This window comes from Eublepharis macularius, chromosome 6 (genome assembly GCF_028583425.1).
Source record: "Eublepharis macularius isolate TG4126 chromosome 6, MPM_Emac_v1.0, whole genome shotgun sequence".
NCBI classification, from domain to species: domain Eukaryota; kingdom Metazoa; phylum Chordata; class Lepidosauria; order Squamata; family Eublepharidae; genus Eublepharis; species Eublepharis macularius.
In genome coordinates this window covers 85,633,010-85,648,591 of record NC_072795.1, presented here as the reverse complement: position 1 = coordinate 85,648,591, position 15,582 = coordinate 85,633,010, and positions in this window count along the sequence as shown.

Here is a 15,582-nt window from a genome sequence, read left to right as displayed (position 1 = left end):
GTACTGGTAGTGATAAGAATATTAATGTCATTGTTAGTATGGAAGTTATGTTTTTACTTTCTTGAACAGAATGGTGGAAGGAGCTACATAAATGCACACATGGATCAATCTTTTCAAGTTCCTCTAGGGATGGACTGGAAATTTAATGCATGTCTCATTGAGACCTCTGAACAAGCATGAGAAATAAATAGAAATATAGACTTTATTTTTTGTTGGCAAAAATACGTTTGTGGATGTGGTCAATTAACTGTGAAATGTCTGTGGTACAAACAGTTCTTTCTATCAGTCTGTTCTTGAGTGGGTCCAAACTGAATCCACACAGCTTTCTAGGACAGTTCTGTAGTGGAAATATCTCTTTAATTGGTGGGGGAGAGGGAAGACAAGAGGAAGCTGGTACTTGTCCAGAATTGTGTTCCTTTCAGTCAGATAGTTTTCTTTCTTACTCTTTTTACTGTGTGCGCTAAAGTTTTGAGAAAGGCATACAGTATGCTCACAGTCCTCTAAGAAATGTATAATAGATGCCTATCTGTTAAATTAAATAGAATGTAGGGCTGCCTTGTCTGGGTCTTGAATTTCTTAACAGCATGAAACACACCCTTTCAAACAGTCTGAGACTTGTGGTTCCTTAGTCTTAATCTAGGCATTGATTAGTGCTTAATGAACCTTGAAAGGTGCCTTTCTTTATCCCTGCCACAGTTCACTGTTGTATAGATAACAACTTTCAGTTTTCTGTTTTGTCTTCAGAGGATAGCCACCATAACGGGGTGTGAATCTAGAAGCCTCATTACATTGAAGCTATGTTTTATTTCCATATACTAAATTATTTTGTGATTTCCTCTGGAAATCATTCATTTGGCCTAGTCGTAGCATTTCTATAACCCGGTCCATGTGTTTCCCAGAGTACATTGAAGAACTATATGGGAAATGGCTTCAGAATGCACACTTCTCATTAGAAGCATGCATTTTGTGGTATCCTGAAGCATACCATGGAAAACTATTAATATTGGCAGATCGTGTGGTTTTCTATCAACATAAGACCAAAGTAGAAGAGATACTGGGAAATCTGAGAATGGATCTCCCAAGCAGTTTTTAATTGGCATATAGCACCTGTACCTTCCTCTTATCTGTATAGGAGTTTCATGGAAGGAGAGAGTTAATTCCACCACTTCCCTTAACTTTTTTGAAAATGTTTTCCTTTTGAGAAATATAAAAACATATACTGACAAATTATAAATTTATCCCAACTGGCTAACTGCAGTTCCAAGACCCATTTAAAATAAAGAAAATGGCAGGAAGGAAGCATTAAACACCTCTTCCCTTGCATCATTGTCCAGTGGCCCTTATCTTACAAAACACCTGAGAGATTTATTCACAAATCTCCCAGTGTCTTACCTAGTTTGGTCCACTAGGGGAACTAAGAAGGACTAGAGGCAAAGCTGATTGGATCCAGCAGGGCTTTTCTTATGTTCCTAGCAGAGAATGATTGCTTGTCTAAGGCCACCTGGTAAGATTTGAAGAGACCATTTCCTGGTTCACAACTTTGCCTCTATGCATACTTTTTCCCAAAGATAATTAATATAGTGTAAAAAAATAATTGATGCTATAGTAACTCCCTTTCATATTGATTCAATACACTACTTAATAGTGCAGCCAGAATTTTTCACATATATTCAAGGTTAAATCCTATGAGGTTCAAGAGGAATTATTTTCAAATTGTACATAGGACTTTGGTTTAGCAGCTCAATAGATTGTCAAATTGGAGAAATTAGGAACAAGGCAGAAAATTCTGACCTGAATTTAGAAGATGGATCTAACTATGTTGGTTTCAATATCATCTTCAAGAAGTTTTAAGATGTAAAGTTCTGAAGCACAAAGCTGCTCTGCCCTAGAGCAAAGCTGGACTGGGCTGTTTTCTGATTCCCGTCATCCATTCTAATCAAGAAATCACAGATATGCTGTGAAAAGGGAAGAGGTTAACAAGTTACAGTTATGTGCAATAACAATATTTTGTATTGTTACCTCTAGGGCTGTCTTCCTTTCAATATATATGGTAAATGGTCACTTTTGAAGGTACTAGTCATTAAACAGTCTTGCAAAAATGACCCAAGAGTATAGAGCTGTACATACCAGTATATACTGCATGGGTGGTCATTTACTGAGAGTAAAATTCTGTAACTGCCTGAAAACATTCCTTTGTGCCTCCCTCTCATATATTTGCTGTCATGCTCATTGCTTCTAGTTCTTACTATTACTGTTTTCAGAGTGTTTGCTTAGATTTTTAAAAGCAGTCAAGACTGAAATGTCTTTTCAACAACTCTTGTCTTTCCCTTTAAGGCCACAATGAGGAGTGTTATTCTTATCTGAATGACATTCAGCTGCCTCCTGAAAGATGATTTAATCTGCTAGGAGATTAATTCCAATTGGCATGTTCCATTTCTAATCCACCATATAACTCAACATAGATGAATATTCAAAATCAAAAGCATTCCTCTGGGCTCCCTTTCTTCATCAGAACATTAAGCACAGTATGATGACCACTGCAGTGAGAACTCTGATTTCACACATACGTAAAAGTAAGAGCAGACATATTTTCCACAGTCTGAACTACATATACCACAATGCAGACTTTTCAACTGAATTACAACATCAAAAACACTTGAGAAATAGATATGGCAAAAGTATATTACAATATTAAGCAGTTACCCAACTCAAGACAATAGGCTTAGAGCTCAGGTAGGTCTGTGGCAGTGGTAAAACATCTGCTTTGCATGCAGAAGATCACAAATTTGGTCCCCAACATATTAGTAAAAAAGTCAAATGATGTGAAAGACCTCTACCTAAAATCCTGGGCAACTGCTGTCAGTTAGAGCAGACTATAATGACCGTGTCAAACAGTATTCAGTGTAAGGTAGTTTTATGTGTTTGAAGGTGGAATTCTGCTTAGGTTTGTTCTCTGACTGTACCTTTTCAATTCTTTGTAATGATATCTTTGGGCCAAGCTACAAGTGATGAATGACACTTGAAAGGCAAGTGAACAGACTCACATGTATTCCTCCCAGTTCACTCGCACTCCACTTGCCCTCCACATGTGATCAAGTGGAGCGCAAGTGGAGCACAAGTGAACAGGGAGGAATACATGTGAGTCTGTTCACTTGCTGTTCAAGTGTCATTCGTCACTTGTAGCTTGGCCCTTTGATAAATTTATCTGACCACTGTGGTGCATGCCCTGGTTATTACTACAATACACTTTACATGGGGCTGCCCTTGAGAAATCCAGAAAAACAAATTGGTTTAGAATGCTGCATCCAGGATGTTGGCTGGACAAAAATGAGTTGTAGGAACCGTATCATTCCAGTCTTGGCCCATTTCCATTGTATCCCAATGTGTTTCTGGCTACAATTCAAGGTGCTGGTGTTGACTTTTAAAGTCTTATATGATGTCCTGCTTCAGGTGCCCCAGCCTTCTGAGATTAGGTGAGTGGCAAGCCGGGAGAGGGTTTTCTTGATTGTGGCATTAAATCTCTCTTCCCAAGAGACTTGCCTGTCCCCTTCTGTTGGTGTCTTCCGCCAGCAGGTGAAGACTTTTTTTGTTTTGTATGCCATTTCCTCAGAGATCCTTCCATCTTGCCCTATGTTTTAACCATTTCTTTTGTGATTTTGTATGTGTATTTTAGCTTAGTTTTAATTTTTTTAATGATGTCTTTTTGTTTGGTTTTAATGTTTTTTAAGATGCATTTTTACTATGATATTTTAATATATTATTTGCCTTGATGGTCCAGATGAAGCGATGGGAATAGTTCTGTTTTATCTGCACCCAGATGCTAAGCAGGAGGCTTTATTATTTCATTCTGCTTTAAAAACATGAGAAATGTAAAGGGATGAAGTAGCTATTGTTTATATATGGAACAAAAATCTTTGAAATGAACATCAAAAATCTGCAGATGTACTGAAGGGGTGCTAGACACTTCCACATGTACATTTTTCAAAATATGCCATGGGGAATGGTCCATTTATTTTCAAATACACCTGTTCCTGATGAGGGTACCATGTCAGAACTACTAGGCAACATAGTCACATTGCTGTAGGGTGTTCTTCAGATATTGATGCCAGCATGATTGATGACGGCTCAAAAACTGAAGCTTCACCCTCTAAGCTGGTTTTGGAACAGACTGATGGAGCTGTGGTGAACTTTTTGTGACAGACAATAAATATGTCATCTGCTATGTGAAGGAAAAACTTTCTTTGTGAATCTAGACACCCATGGCCAAATAGACCATGGCCAAAGGGGGTTATTCCTTAAGTATATTTGCTTTTTTGATTTAGCCCGTGAATTCTAATACAATGCAAGGAGCATTATAGCATAAATACAAATGGTATCTTAGCATCATACATGTTACATTCAAGCTATCACTGATATACTACCTTATGCTAGCTCTAACATGAATCAAGAGTCACTAATTTCTTTCAATCTTTCGGTGAGTCCAACATGTTATAGCAAAAATAGTATAGCAAAAAAACTAGATGTGATAAGATAATAAAATAATGCACAGTAAAAAAATTTGCACTGTGAAAATTGTTGTGGCACTTCCTATATTACATAGCCTTAATTGTAGATTAAAAACCATAGACAGGGTGTTGTATGAGTTAGCAAGTGGTCTGTATAAACTGGCAACAATTTGGGCTACACAATGTAATCACTGTGCTCTGCTACTCTTGTTTCGTGGAGTCAGATACTGGTTAAAGCCAACACTGTCAATCATACTGGATTTTAGGGATTAAATATATTATTCTACAGGATTTATTACTTGTTGCATCAGTGTATATCAATGCATTTTATTAGATAAATAGTGGGCTTTGGCAACTGCTATAATATTGCTATAATACTTGTATAATATTAGCAGTTTTGCAGATGCCACAACCAATGTACTTAATGGGCTTCCAATTCAATTCTAAACAGTGTTATCCTTCTAAACCTATTCATTATGGTGGACTTAGAAGGATGTCTGTTTAAGATTGCATTGTTAATGCTGCATGATGTTTAAATTGCCAAACCTCCCAGTCTTTAAGAGATAAATAACGTGGCACAAATTCTTGGATTATAAAATCATATGTTTCCGGCACAAACTGAAAAAATTGACAGTTTTGGCATGTTGCAAATGTGTGGTGTTTACCTCACCTTGAAAGAGATTGTTTCTTATTTAGTAGATAAAAGCAGGAGACTCATAAGGAATTCATGGCAACTTATTTTCTCTTCCCCCACTATTTCCTCTTTCTCTTCCCTCAAAGCCCCCACAGCCTCGCCCCCTTTCCTGCTTCCTTCTCACTTTCCCACCCACTAGCTGTCTTCAGCTTTCCCTCCTTCCCTCCCCCTGGCAGCCTCTCCCCTGGGTAAACTATGGCCCAGTTGCATGGAGGGCAACCTGCAAAGACTTGCAGGAGGTGCATTACTTCCGCTTATATTCTATTCCACACACTTTTTCAGCTTTCTCTCCTCCTGGCAACCTTCACATCTTCACCTGTTCTTGCTTCCTTCTTTCCTTCCTATCCACCAACTAACTTACTTTTTATATACCCCAATCTTCAGTTATATTAATTTAGTTTATATCCCATCTTTCTACACAATGGAGACTCAAAGCAGCTTACATCATTCTCCTCTCCTCTATTTTATCCTCACAACAATGCTGTGAGGTAATTTAAGATGAGAATTTGTAACTGGCCCATGGTAACTCAGTGTGCTACCAGAGCAGAATGGAGATTCAAACCCGGGTCTCCCAGATCCTAGACTGAAACTCTAACTGCTACACCACACAGGCTTTTGGGGGAGCTGCTGTTGAATAGTGGCAAGCTGCCAGTCTTGGGTGAGTCATGCAAGTCACATGATAGTGAGTCGAGGTTCTGTCAGGCTAGGCCCCAATGAGTTCTCCCTCAAAGTAGAAACAGCCCTTCCTCTCCCTTTTACTGTTAGAAACTAAGGCTCCTGGCAACATTGGTCTTTTCTGCACAGGGCTTTTTCATTGGTCCTGGCCCTATACTGCATCGATTTCTCTCCAGAGTTCTGCAAACATGGTCAAAATACCCTGATTCAGTTTCCAAACTGCTCCCCAGACTTTTTTGTGCTTTACATGGGGAAAGGCTTTATCTGCCGCAGAATCACTGTCATTAGCTTTTCTGCAGCGTTTCTCCCTGCACACATATCTCAATGTTTTTTTTTTATAGCAAAGTCAACCTGGGGCTTTTTTGAAGTGCAGAATGCTTTCTTCAGAGTGAGGCCTGGCTCTGGTCCTGCCTTTCACCCTCCACTTTATGTCTCTGCATCCTGATACATTGAACAGCTATGAATGCAGTTTTCCCGCTGAATTTAATTTTTGTGTTAGCTGTATTGCTGCTCCCCCACCCCACCCCAGTTGCAAGATTTTTTCCGTTAAGGCACCAATGTTGCAACATTGATATATATTTCAATATATATATATTGGAGTGGGGGGAAATGCAGCAATACAGCTAACACAAAAACAGCAGAGAGCTCTGAATCCCTCTTGATATTATATAGTTTCCACCTGAGCTACCTGTACTTTTTGTCCATTACTTTTTAACTTCTTACAAAAATTTAAACAGCAACCTTGCAACATTGGTGCCATTAAAAAAAGATCCCCCCCCCCCCAAAAAAAAAACCTTGGAAGTTTCCTCAGCTATTAGCAGAGGAAACTGAGCTGTCCTCAGCTGATCAACTGAGGAAACTGACCCATCCTCAGCCTATCAGCTAACAAAACTGATATGATCTCAGCCAATTAGCTAATGAAACTGATGTGTCCTCAAAGCCCACAGCAGAAGGGGGCATTATTCTAGTGCAAAAATAAAAAAAAAATGACACTGCTTTTGTTCAACTTCCTCAAAGTATAGAATTAAAGTTGTGGGGGGCCAGAACCCATGAATAAAGCCGGTCCAATCCTCATGGGTTGAATATGCAGAAAGCCAGATGTAAAGTTCACCATGTGGAAGAGGCCATTGTATGGTTATCTATCAAAAGCTACTGAGGGCTTTAGATTCTTAAAGCTACAGCTTCTGCTTCTGTTATTTGACGCATTAACGACCTCATTTTTGAATTTCAGATTTTTCTGCAAACCTGGGGGATTTTCAGGTATGTAGAAAGATCCGTCTTGTCAGTACATAGCTCCAGTTTCTAGATTTAAGTATCCACAGATTTGGCCATGCTGAGAGTTAGATATACTGATCTGAGATTATATTGATTGTCTGGGGAAAATAAGGATAATTGGAAGCACAAAATTTAGTATAGTTATTTTCAAACACTGTGACAGTTTTATGGTGAAACCAACAGTCACATAACAAATATAGGACATGTATCTCGGAAAATACGAAATGTAAATCCATAATATTTTAACAATAAACCATACATTGCTTTTCTTGCAGCTTTAAAATTAATACCACTGGCTTCAGTAAATTGAGGGCAAAAGGGAGGGGGCAATTTTGCTAGATTTGTGTTCTTCCCAGCAGCCATTTGTCGTATTTTGTCAACTTCAGTCCCCTTATCCGGAGCACTGACTTTTGGGGGGGGGGGGGTCACAAGTGTCCACTGGAAGAAGCAGGCCAGTGGGGAATAGTAACCCATATGATCTCTTTGTGCTAGCAGTTCATAGAATCCAAAGCTGTAAATGTTGCCCAATGGGTTATTTATCTGGAGGGCTAGAACAAACACATAATGAGATACATTTTTGACTGAATGAGCTCTATAAATACATTTTGTGATAGCATCACACAAGAAATTGGGAGGGCAACATTTACAACTGTAATGGTAAAAAAGCCTAAGGCAATGTTGGAGATAGTAAATCATGGAAGTAACGGCACATATATATGACACCAATAGGATGCAAGGAGGATGAAAACAGCGAGGGCTTAAGTTGTTCCATGTCCTGGGAAACATAAAACTCCCTTTGCAGGCCTTTAATAGATTTTCACACCTGGTCCAAATACTGATTTCAAAAACTATCAGAGTCTACTCCAAACCCTTGCATTTTGATTTCACACTAGGATATTACTTTTAAATAGGTTTATCTTTAAACAGTCTCCCTCCCAAAATATCTAGAAGTCTATTCTTCTCCATTGTACGCAGTTTAAAATAAAATCTAAAAATTACCAAGAGGAATGGGTATGACTCAACAGGCATCAATCATATTTTTTGTCGAAGAGTTCCAAGAGGGACATTCAGAAGGGCTTCTAGGAATTTGTTTTCAGCTTTTTTGTTTCCTTCATGTCTCCTTATCTACATCCAGTATAGGTATTTATTGGCTCTTAACTCTTGCTAGTTGACCAGGATGGGACCTAATGATTAGCAAGTGGTCTCCCAGTAGTTGAAAAGATCTCCTCTGCTTTTTAGAAATTAAAAAAGCTTTTTTAGAATTCCTTCAGAGATTGAAGGAAGTCACACCTGTCTGGGGAGGAGAAAAAGAAACAGACCCCCCACCCCTACAAACCCTGGTTTACTCTACACTTTGACATTAGACAGAGATTATGAGAGAGAAAGAGGGAGCCACCATGAACTGAGAGTTTCTAGCTGGAGTTGGCTGAAACAAGATGCAGTTCTGTGGCAAGGGCTGCAGAACATTCTCTGAGGGGTTTGATAGAGCATTAGCAGATTTGCTGTCTGTCGAAGGATACTATAGAATACTCTTTGTATTCTATAGTTATAAAATAAAGCAAATACTACCAAGACACTATTAGTCTCCAGAGCCTGGCTTTCTCAGCCAAGGAAACTAAATTCTGCAATATTGCCCCTGGAACTTCTAACCACTTGGAAGCAGGGAATCCCTAAGAATATTATGCCATTAAGATTTGTAAAGCCATGCATTTCTCAGTAGCTTAACTCTGTGGGCATGCCTTTTATACCTAATTGACTAGTCACTTATTGAAAGATGGCTCACGGTAGTGGTCACAAGGTCACCCATGACGTGGAACTCATAATTTACCTGGTGAAAGATCAAGGCTGAAAGGAAAAATGCCTCCCCGCATGTTTGCATTCCTCATTGCTGCCTGTTTTCTCAGACAATTTCCTACACAATCACACTGTTCATAGTGAGTAAAGCAGAAGCTCTTATTATAATTACCAGCTTTGCACGGTTAGCAGCATGTAGTGCTTCAGTAGCAAGGAGTGTGCAGAATAGAGCTTGTCTCCTTGGTGCCAAATTGAAAGCTCTCATCATATTCAGTCTGAGGTGAAAAAGCTGGGGAGCATGAGAGAGCTCTGTTAATAGAGAGAGAGGGAGAGAGAGAGACTGCGGAAAATGAAACGCAAGCATGGGGTGGTGAAAGAGTTCGACTTTTATTTTGTTTTCACACATTAGGTTTTGCTTAAAGCAGACAAGTACCAGGGAGAGCATTCTGAAAAGGGGCTTTGTATAGGAGCTGGAGTTCTATCCATCAGATTTGTCATTTCAGGAATGTAGCCAGATGTATTGACTTACTAGCAATTGCACTGGTGCCATCTGGCCTGCTGGAGGCTGTATTAAAGATGGAAAAAACTTTACTGAAGAAATGAAATTTGTTCATCATGCCATTGCCTTCACTGCTTATTTTAAAGAGAGGAAAAAATGTAACTTTTTGGCAGGGGGGTATGCTATTTGAAAATAAAGAATATAAGGTTTAGAAAAGCAAAGGTTCCAAACCTCAAACCGAGCAATTATGTTTATACATAGGCTTGAAAGCTGGCCTTTGCTGTTGTCGTTCTGTATACTTTTCATTATGAAAGGCTTTCAGCTCCTACTGTTCTTAGCAGCAGAAGAAAAATATTTCTGCTTTTTTCATACATTGAATCATTCTGGATTCAGTTTAAACAGACAATTAATTCAGTTTTCTTTTTGTAACAATCTTCTCTCCAGTCTGATTATAATCTCCAATAATGAAATAATGTGCTAACATATGCATAGCTGCACATGCCACCCTATTTACTGCGAAGGTGGTAGCTTAATGGGCCTCTGCAAATTTGGTTTGCTGTAATGATCTGGCATTCCCAGAAACCTAGGAAGTATTAGTTTTAGATTATTTATGTAAAAACAAAGCATAATTTGCTTGCGCAAGAGAATTCTCACTTCTGGTGCTTGCAAAGTCATCTAGAGGTCCAGTTCAATGATCCATGGTACCATGTATTTCATGTCTAATGAATGTTAGATGAGTCAGACACTGCAGATATACTGCTCTTATGTAATAAACACATTTAGTACATAAGAGTATCATGCAAATGTTTCTGGGTGTGTTCACCAACTGAATTTCGTCTGCATCCTGCCTGTCAGTTTCATCCAGTTAAAAGATTCTGCTGATACATGTGTGAATGCCTACTCATCATTACATAGATAACACACATGGCTGCGAGTCAAAAGTTTAGTGAAATGTTAAGCCGCTTAGACCTTAGGAAGTTGTATGGTAGCATTTCTTCTCTTAATTTGTATTGCTTAATCCATTTTCTCGTATCAGGGATTCAAAGTGGATTACAATGAAAAAACAGCTTTTATGTGGAGGTATTAAATTGCCCTGTGGTTTTGCTGGTGTTAATTAGTGTGTAGGGGAAAATGCAAATCCGTGCTGTTAGACCTGTTGCTAAACATTAAAAAGTCACTAACATTTGAAATAAGACAGCGAAGTAAGGCACATATTCTTTTGCTTAGGGTGGCAAGGAAGGTGCAGTGATTCTGGAGTCTTCTCTGGACTTTTGCCCTGTATCACCAACAGGGTCTTCCAACCTTGAAATACCAAGATTCTACAAAGGAATACTTCCTCAACAAAGTCAAACAAGTGAGTGAGCTGAAAGAGTGAAGTGCTTGACTGGTGCACTGAAACACGCTGTAAAAAACATACTTTTATTGTTTAATTCTGTCATCACATCAAGCCGTAAACAATAATGCCACAATTTAACGAAGTATATATCAATACATAGCAAAGTCAAAAATTTCTCAAAGAATTAGAGAAGCATTTAGAGTAATAAAAACAGGCATAATCTTATCAGGGAAGGTCTCCTGCGCCAGCTTCACTAGAAATGAAAGGGACCTGTACACAAGAAAGGAACAAGTGGTGTCCTAGGCTAGCAGTTCTTGTGCATTTCTAAAGAGCTTGTGCAGGAGAACTTTTTCATAGATTGTGCTCAAGGTCTTTTTCAAAATTACTAGCAAGACAATGACATTCCATCCCTTCACTTCAAATTCCATCATAATTTAAATTCCTTTTGGGTTGTTTGCTGTCAGTCGAATGAAGCTTTCTTTAGTTACATGTTAAATTCCACTGTTGCGCTGGCATAATTGATACTGCATGAGACATGCTTTGGTTGGAACAGCACTATAAACAATTTAAGACTAATATTTAAACAATACAAATGCACAAATCACAAGTATGAAGTGTGTAAAAAACTCTATTAATGTTGGTGCCAGTTAATGAGTACCAAATGTACTCCTCTTCCTCAAAGTCCTTTCTAATATGCTTATTAGGGGAAAGATGAGCTGCCCAACTGATATCAGGTTCAGTTGGGCAGACACTAAATTAAAGCTTAAATTGACCCAAGTGGTGCTGCCCACTGCCGCCATCCCTGAACTACTGAAGAATAACCATAATCAGAAAGAGGCTTCCACATGAAGAGCCTTTGCCTTATCAAGAAGCCCACATGTGAATCAAATGCAGATGTGCGGTGCATTCAATATGACCTTGTATCTCTGTGAAGTAAATTCTGATAGTGATGTATGTTTCCATTCGTCTTCCATTGTGGACACGAATGCTCATCTCAGTTCTCTGCAGTTTCAGACCATAAGTCATAAAACAGCCTCTTTTTAAAGGACCATCTCTAAACTGGGTTCCAGATGCATTACTTAAAAATACAGGCAAATGGGAATCAAGGGAGATACCCCCATAAATACTGTCACCTGATGCACATTGCTCCGCATATTTAACAAAAATTGATCATATGGCGAACCAAATTCAGTCACTGACACACTCACATTAGCATAACTCTCTCATCATGTACCTTCATTGCTTGTATAACATTATAGTGCACGAAGCTGTTAGTGCTATAATAGTTGCACATTTCGTGTCAGTTTGTAACACAGAGATATCTCTGAGAGAGAGAGAGAGAGAGAGAGAGAGAGAGAGAGAGAGAGAGAGAAGCATTTTGATCTGTTCTATAAAGATAGGAGAGTTAAGTATTTGTACTTGGGTTTGCAGCCACATAACTGCTTTGAGGTTACTTTTACCATCAGTATACCCTAATCTTCCCTGACCTGGATGGCCCAGGCTAGCCTGATCTTGTCAGATCTCAGAAGCTAAGCAGGGCTGGGTCTGATTAGTAGTTGAATGGGAAACCACCAAAGAAGGCCAGAGTTGCTATACGCAGAGGCGGGCAACGACAAGACACCTCTGAACTTCTCTTGCCTTGAAAACCCTACAGGGTCACCACACATCAGCAGTGACTTGACAGCACTTCACTCTCTCACACACATACCTAATTCAGATGGGACCAGATATTTCAATAAGTCTTTAGATTGAAGGCATGTTGGAATTTAAACCTGATTACATTTCTAGTACATTTTATCTGGATTTCCATATTTGCAGCTTCTTTGTGTTGCAGGGTTAAAATTAGGAAAGAACTGTCTAATGAAAACTGGCTATAAGATATTGTGCTCCTTCAAGTGTCTATTGCTCTATAAAACAAAAGCATATCTTCACAACTGAAATGCTTGTTGGTTTTTTCTGCAAGCCATATTTGTCTGCTGTGCTACTTATTGTTCTTAGCAAGGCTATAAACTGCAAAATGGAGTAGGTTATATTGGAGTCTCTTTTTTGGTACTGATATATTAGGAGGCCTGAGATCAGTTAAATGGGAGATAAAAATAACTTGAGACTGGCTCTGTTATGCTCAATAAACTCACTTTTCTAATCCTTATATTCAAAGTGCAATCACCTTACATTTGCAGTTAAGTTCATAGGACGCTTGTATGCACCTGTGAGCAAAAACACACTCAGGCACTGTATGGTAGTCCACATTTAACTTGCTGCTCCATCAATAATTCTTATGTTACAAACACTACAGTCTATCTCCAGTTACCTTGGTAGGTGATAATAACTCAGCATTTTAGTAAACATGATACAGGAAAGCAATTTTAGTAAACATGATACCTGAAAGCAATTTCCAAGCTATTTCCTGGTATCTGGAAGCATAATAATCCAAATGGTTAGATTATTTTTTAATCCACTTTTCAGTTTCTTCTTTTGGTATTAACTCTGTGAGTTCCATTATATCAGATTCTATTCTCCATTCAGAACAAGGGAACAAGGGAACCAGGATGCCTTTTATTTCTTATGGCCTTTATATTCAGTGTGTGATACAAGTAGGCAGAGGACTTATTATTTTAACATGCCCCACAAATGCTATGGAGGATCCATAATATTCTCAAATGTTCATACCATACTTTCAAAGAACTTCCAAGAGAATCTAATAAACAAGATATGGTAAAAAATAACACCTCAAGACACGTGTACTAAAATACACGTCTATACAGATTATCAAACTATCCTGGGAATTCATAATATGGGGTAGCTTGCTCAAGATACCTTGCTATATAAAGAGAATTTTACCAAACAAATGTTTGTCTTTTATACCCCCAAATGCAAGAAAAACAAATTTATCCTCATTTTTCTGTTTGATATTGAAAGGTGTCATTTGAAGGAGTAAACAATATGTTCAAATTTAAAAACAACCCCCAGTTTGTTGCTCACTCACCATTATGTTTCAAATCTCCTCTCAGAATTACATTTTGAAGGGGCTGAACACTAGGAAGTTACAGCATTCTGCACTTCCTAAGACACTGTCAGGCTAACTGCTACAGATGAAATGTGTCTCTCATTGTGCTCATTAAAAAAATAATAATAAAAGATCCTATGCTGACCTTTGTCAAAGGCTAGAAAAGACAACGACTAGGGAAAAGGAAAGCTGAGAACTGCCGCATAGAAGACTCTCTGTATGTACAGAAATCCTGGCCTCTTCCCCTGTTTATGTCCACAGTCTGTTCCAATGGACTACAGCCTGAAAGGAGCCAGCCTCCATCATGGTTCCTGATTTCCATGATGGCAAAGTACAGAAGTCATGGACAAAACCAAAACACACAAAAAAAATCCTTCCAGGCATTGAGCTGGATCCAAATAAGAATGCCAACCAGCTGGTTTTCACAGTCCTAGCTGGGGGGGGGGGGCGGATCAGTGTTTGCTTTTTTGCTGATTACCAGATGAGTAATTTTTTTTAAATGGCATGCTGTTTTAAATAAGAGAAGAAACAGTTTGCCCCCTTAACTCTGGCTTTTCCCTCACTTTTTTGTGCCTGTTTTGTACGGACAGAGTTGGTGACTTGAGTATATGTCATTTCAAGTGGGTTTAGTGAGGGAAAAGGCAATAGAGATTTAGAATGATTGTATTGTGCTCATCTAAAGCTGAGGGGGCTGCTTATAGAGACTGACAATACTTAAAGTAGAAGGAAATGGTAGACTGCAGTAATGCTGGTTCCTCAGTGCTGATCTGCCACTAATAGGGCTGCTTCAAGTGCCAGTGGTGGTGGACGCCCAGGTGAGCAATGACTTGCAAGCTTGTTCTAGTGTCTAGTGAACGTGGCCTATTAGGGCTGTGCCCAGGGTTGCCAAGCCCCCTCAACCTCTGGGTGTGGGATAGGGGCCTGGCACTTACCTTGGGAGAGAGGGGGTGCGCATGCGCAAAGCACACGCACATTCCCCCACAGGCGCGATGATGTCACTTCAGAAGTAATGTCATCATGCAGCCCCTGGGAGCATGTCCAGGCTCCACAGGGGCTTAAAATGGGCCCAATCCATGCTGAAATGGGCCTGTTTGGGGGCTCTGCGGAGCGCAGGAGCTCTCCTGCACTCTGCAGCGCCCCAAAATGAGTCTGTTCTGCTGCGGATTGGGCCCATTTTCAGGTGCTGCGGAGTGCAGGAGCACTCCTGTGCTCTGCAGTGGCCCTGATCCGGGTCAAAATGGGCCCAATCCCGGTGGCTGCTGCACACAGGGGGAGTGCGCAGCCCTGCGGGGGAGCCTGCAGGGAAGGTGTGTCCCTGCCCACAAGTTAGGTAAGTGGGGGGAGTGGGGGTGGGGGATTCCCCACCTCCACCGGGGGTCTGGGATCCCTAGCTGTGTCATGGCAACATTGTCGGGCCTGTGGTAGCAGATGCCTTTGGCAGCCTGGCCCCTATCTGTTTGTCCTATGACAGGAGGCAACCAGCGAGGCTGGCAGCCCAGCATTAGTTGTCCTAAGCATGCAGTTTGCTTGGAGCCCAACACCCAAGTGGCCTCTCAGGCTCATTCATAGGGGTGGGCATCCCAAAATTCCTAAACCAACAATATATACAAAAATCCCTGTTTTGGCTCAGGAATTCTGGAATAATAATTCCTCGTCACAGGTATATGCACTCTTAGTCTTTGTAAGGAATCTAACCTCCTGTCCTCCTGCCATTTGTATCTTTGGGTATAAATCTCTTTGCCAATGGCATGTATAATTTTATGCATCTCATGAAATCTTACCCCACAATAAATTCAG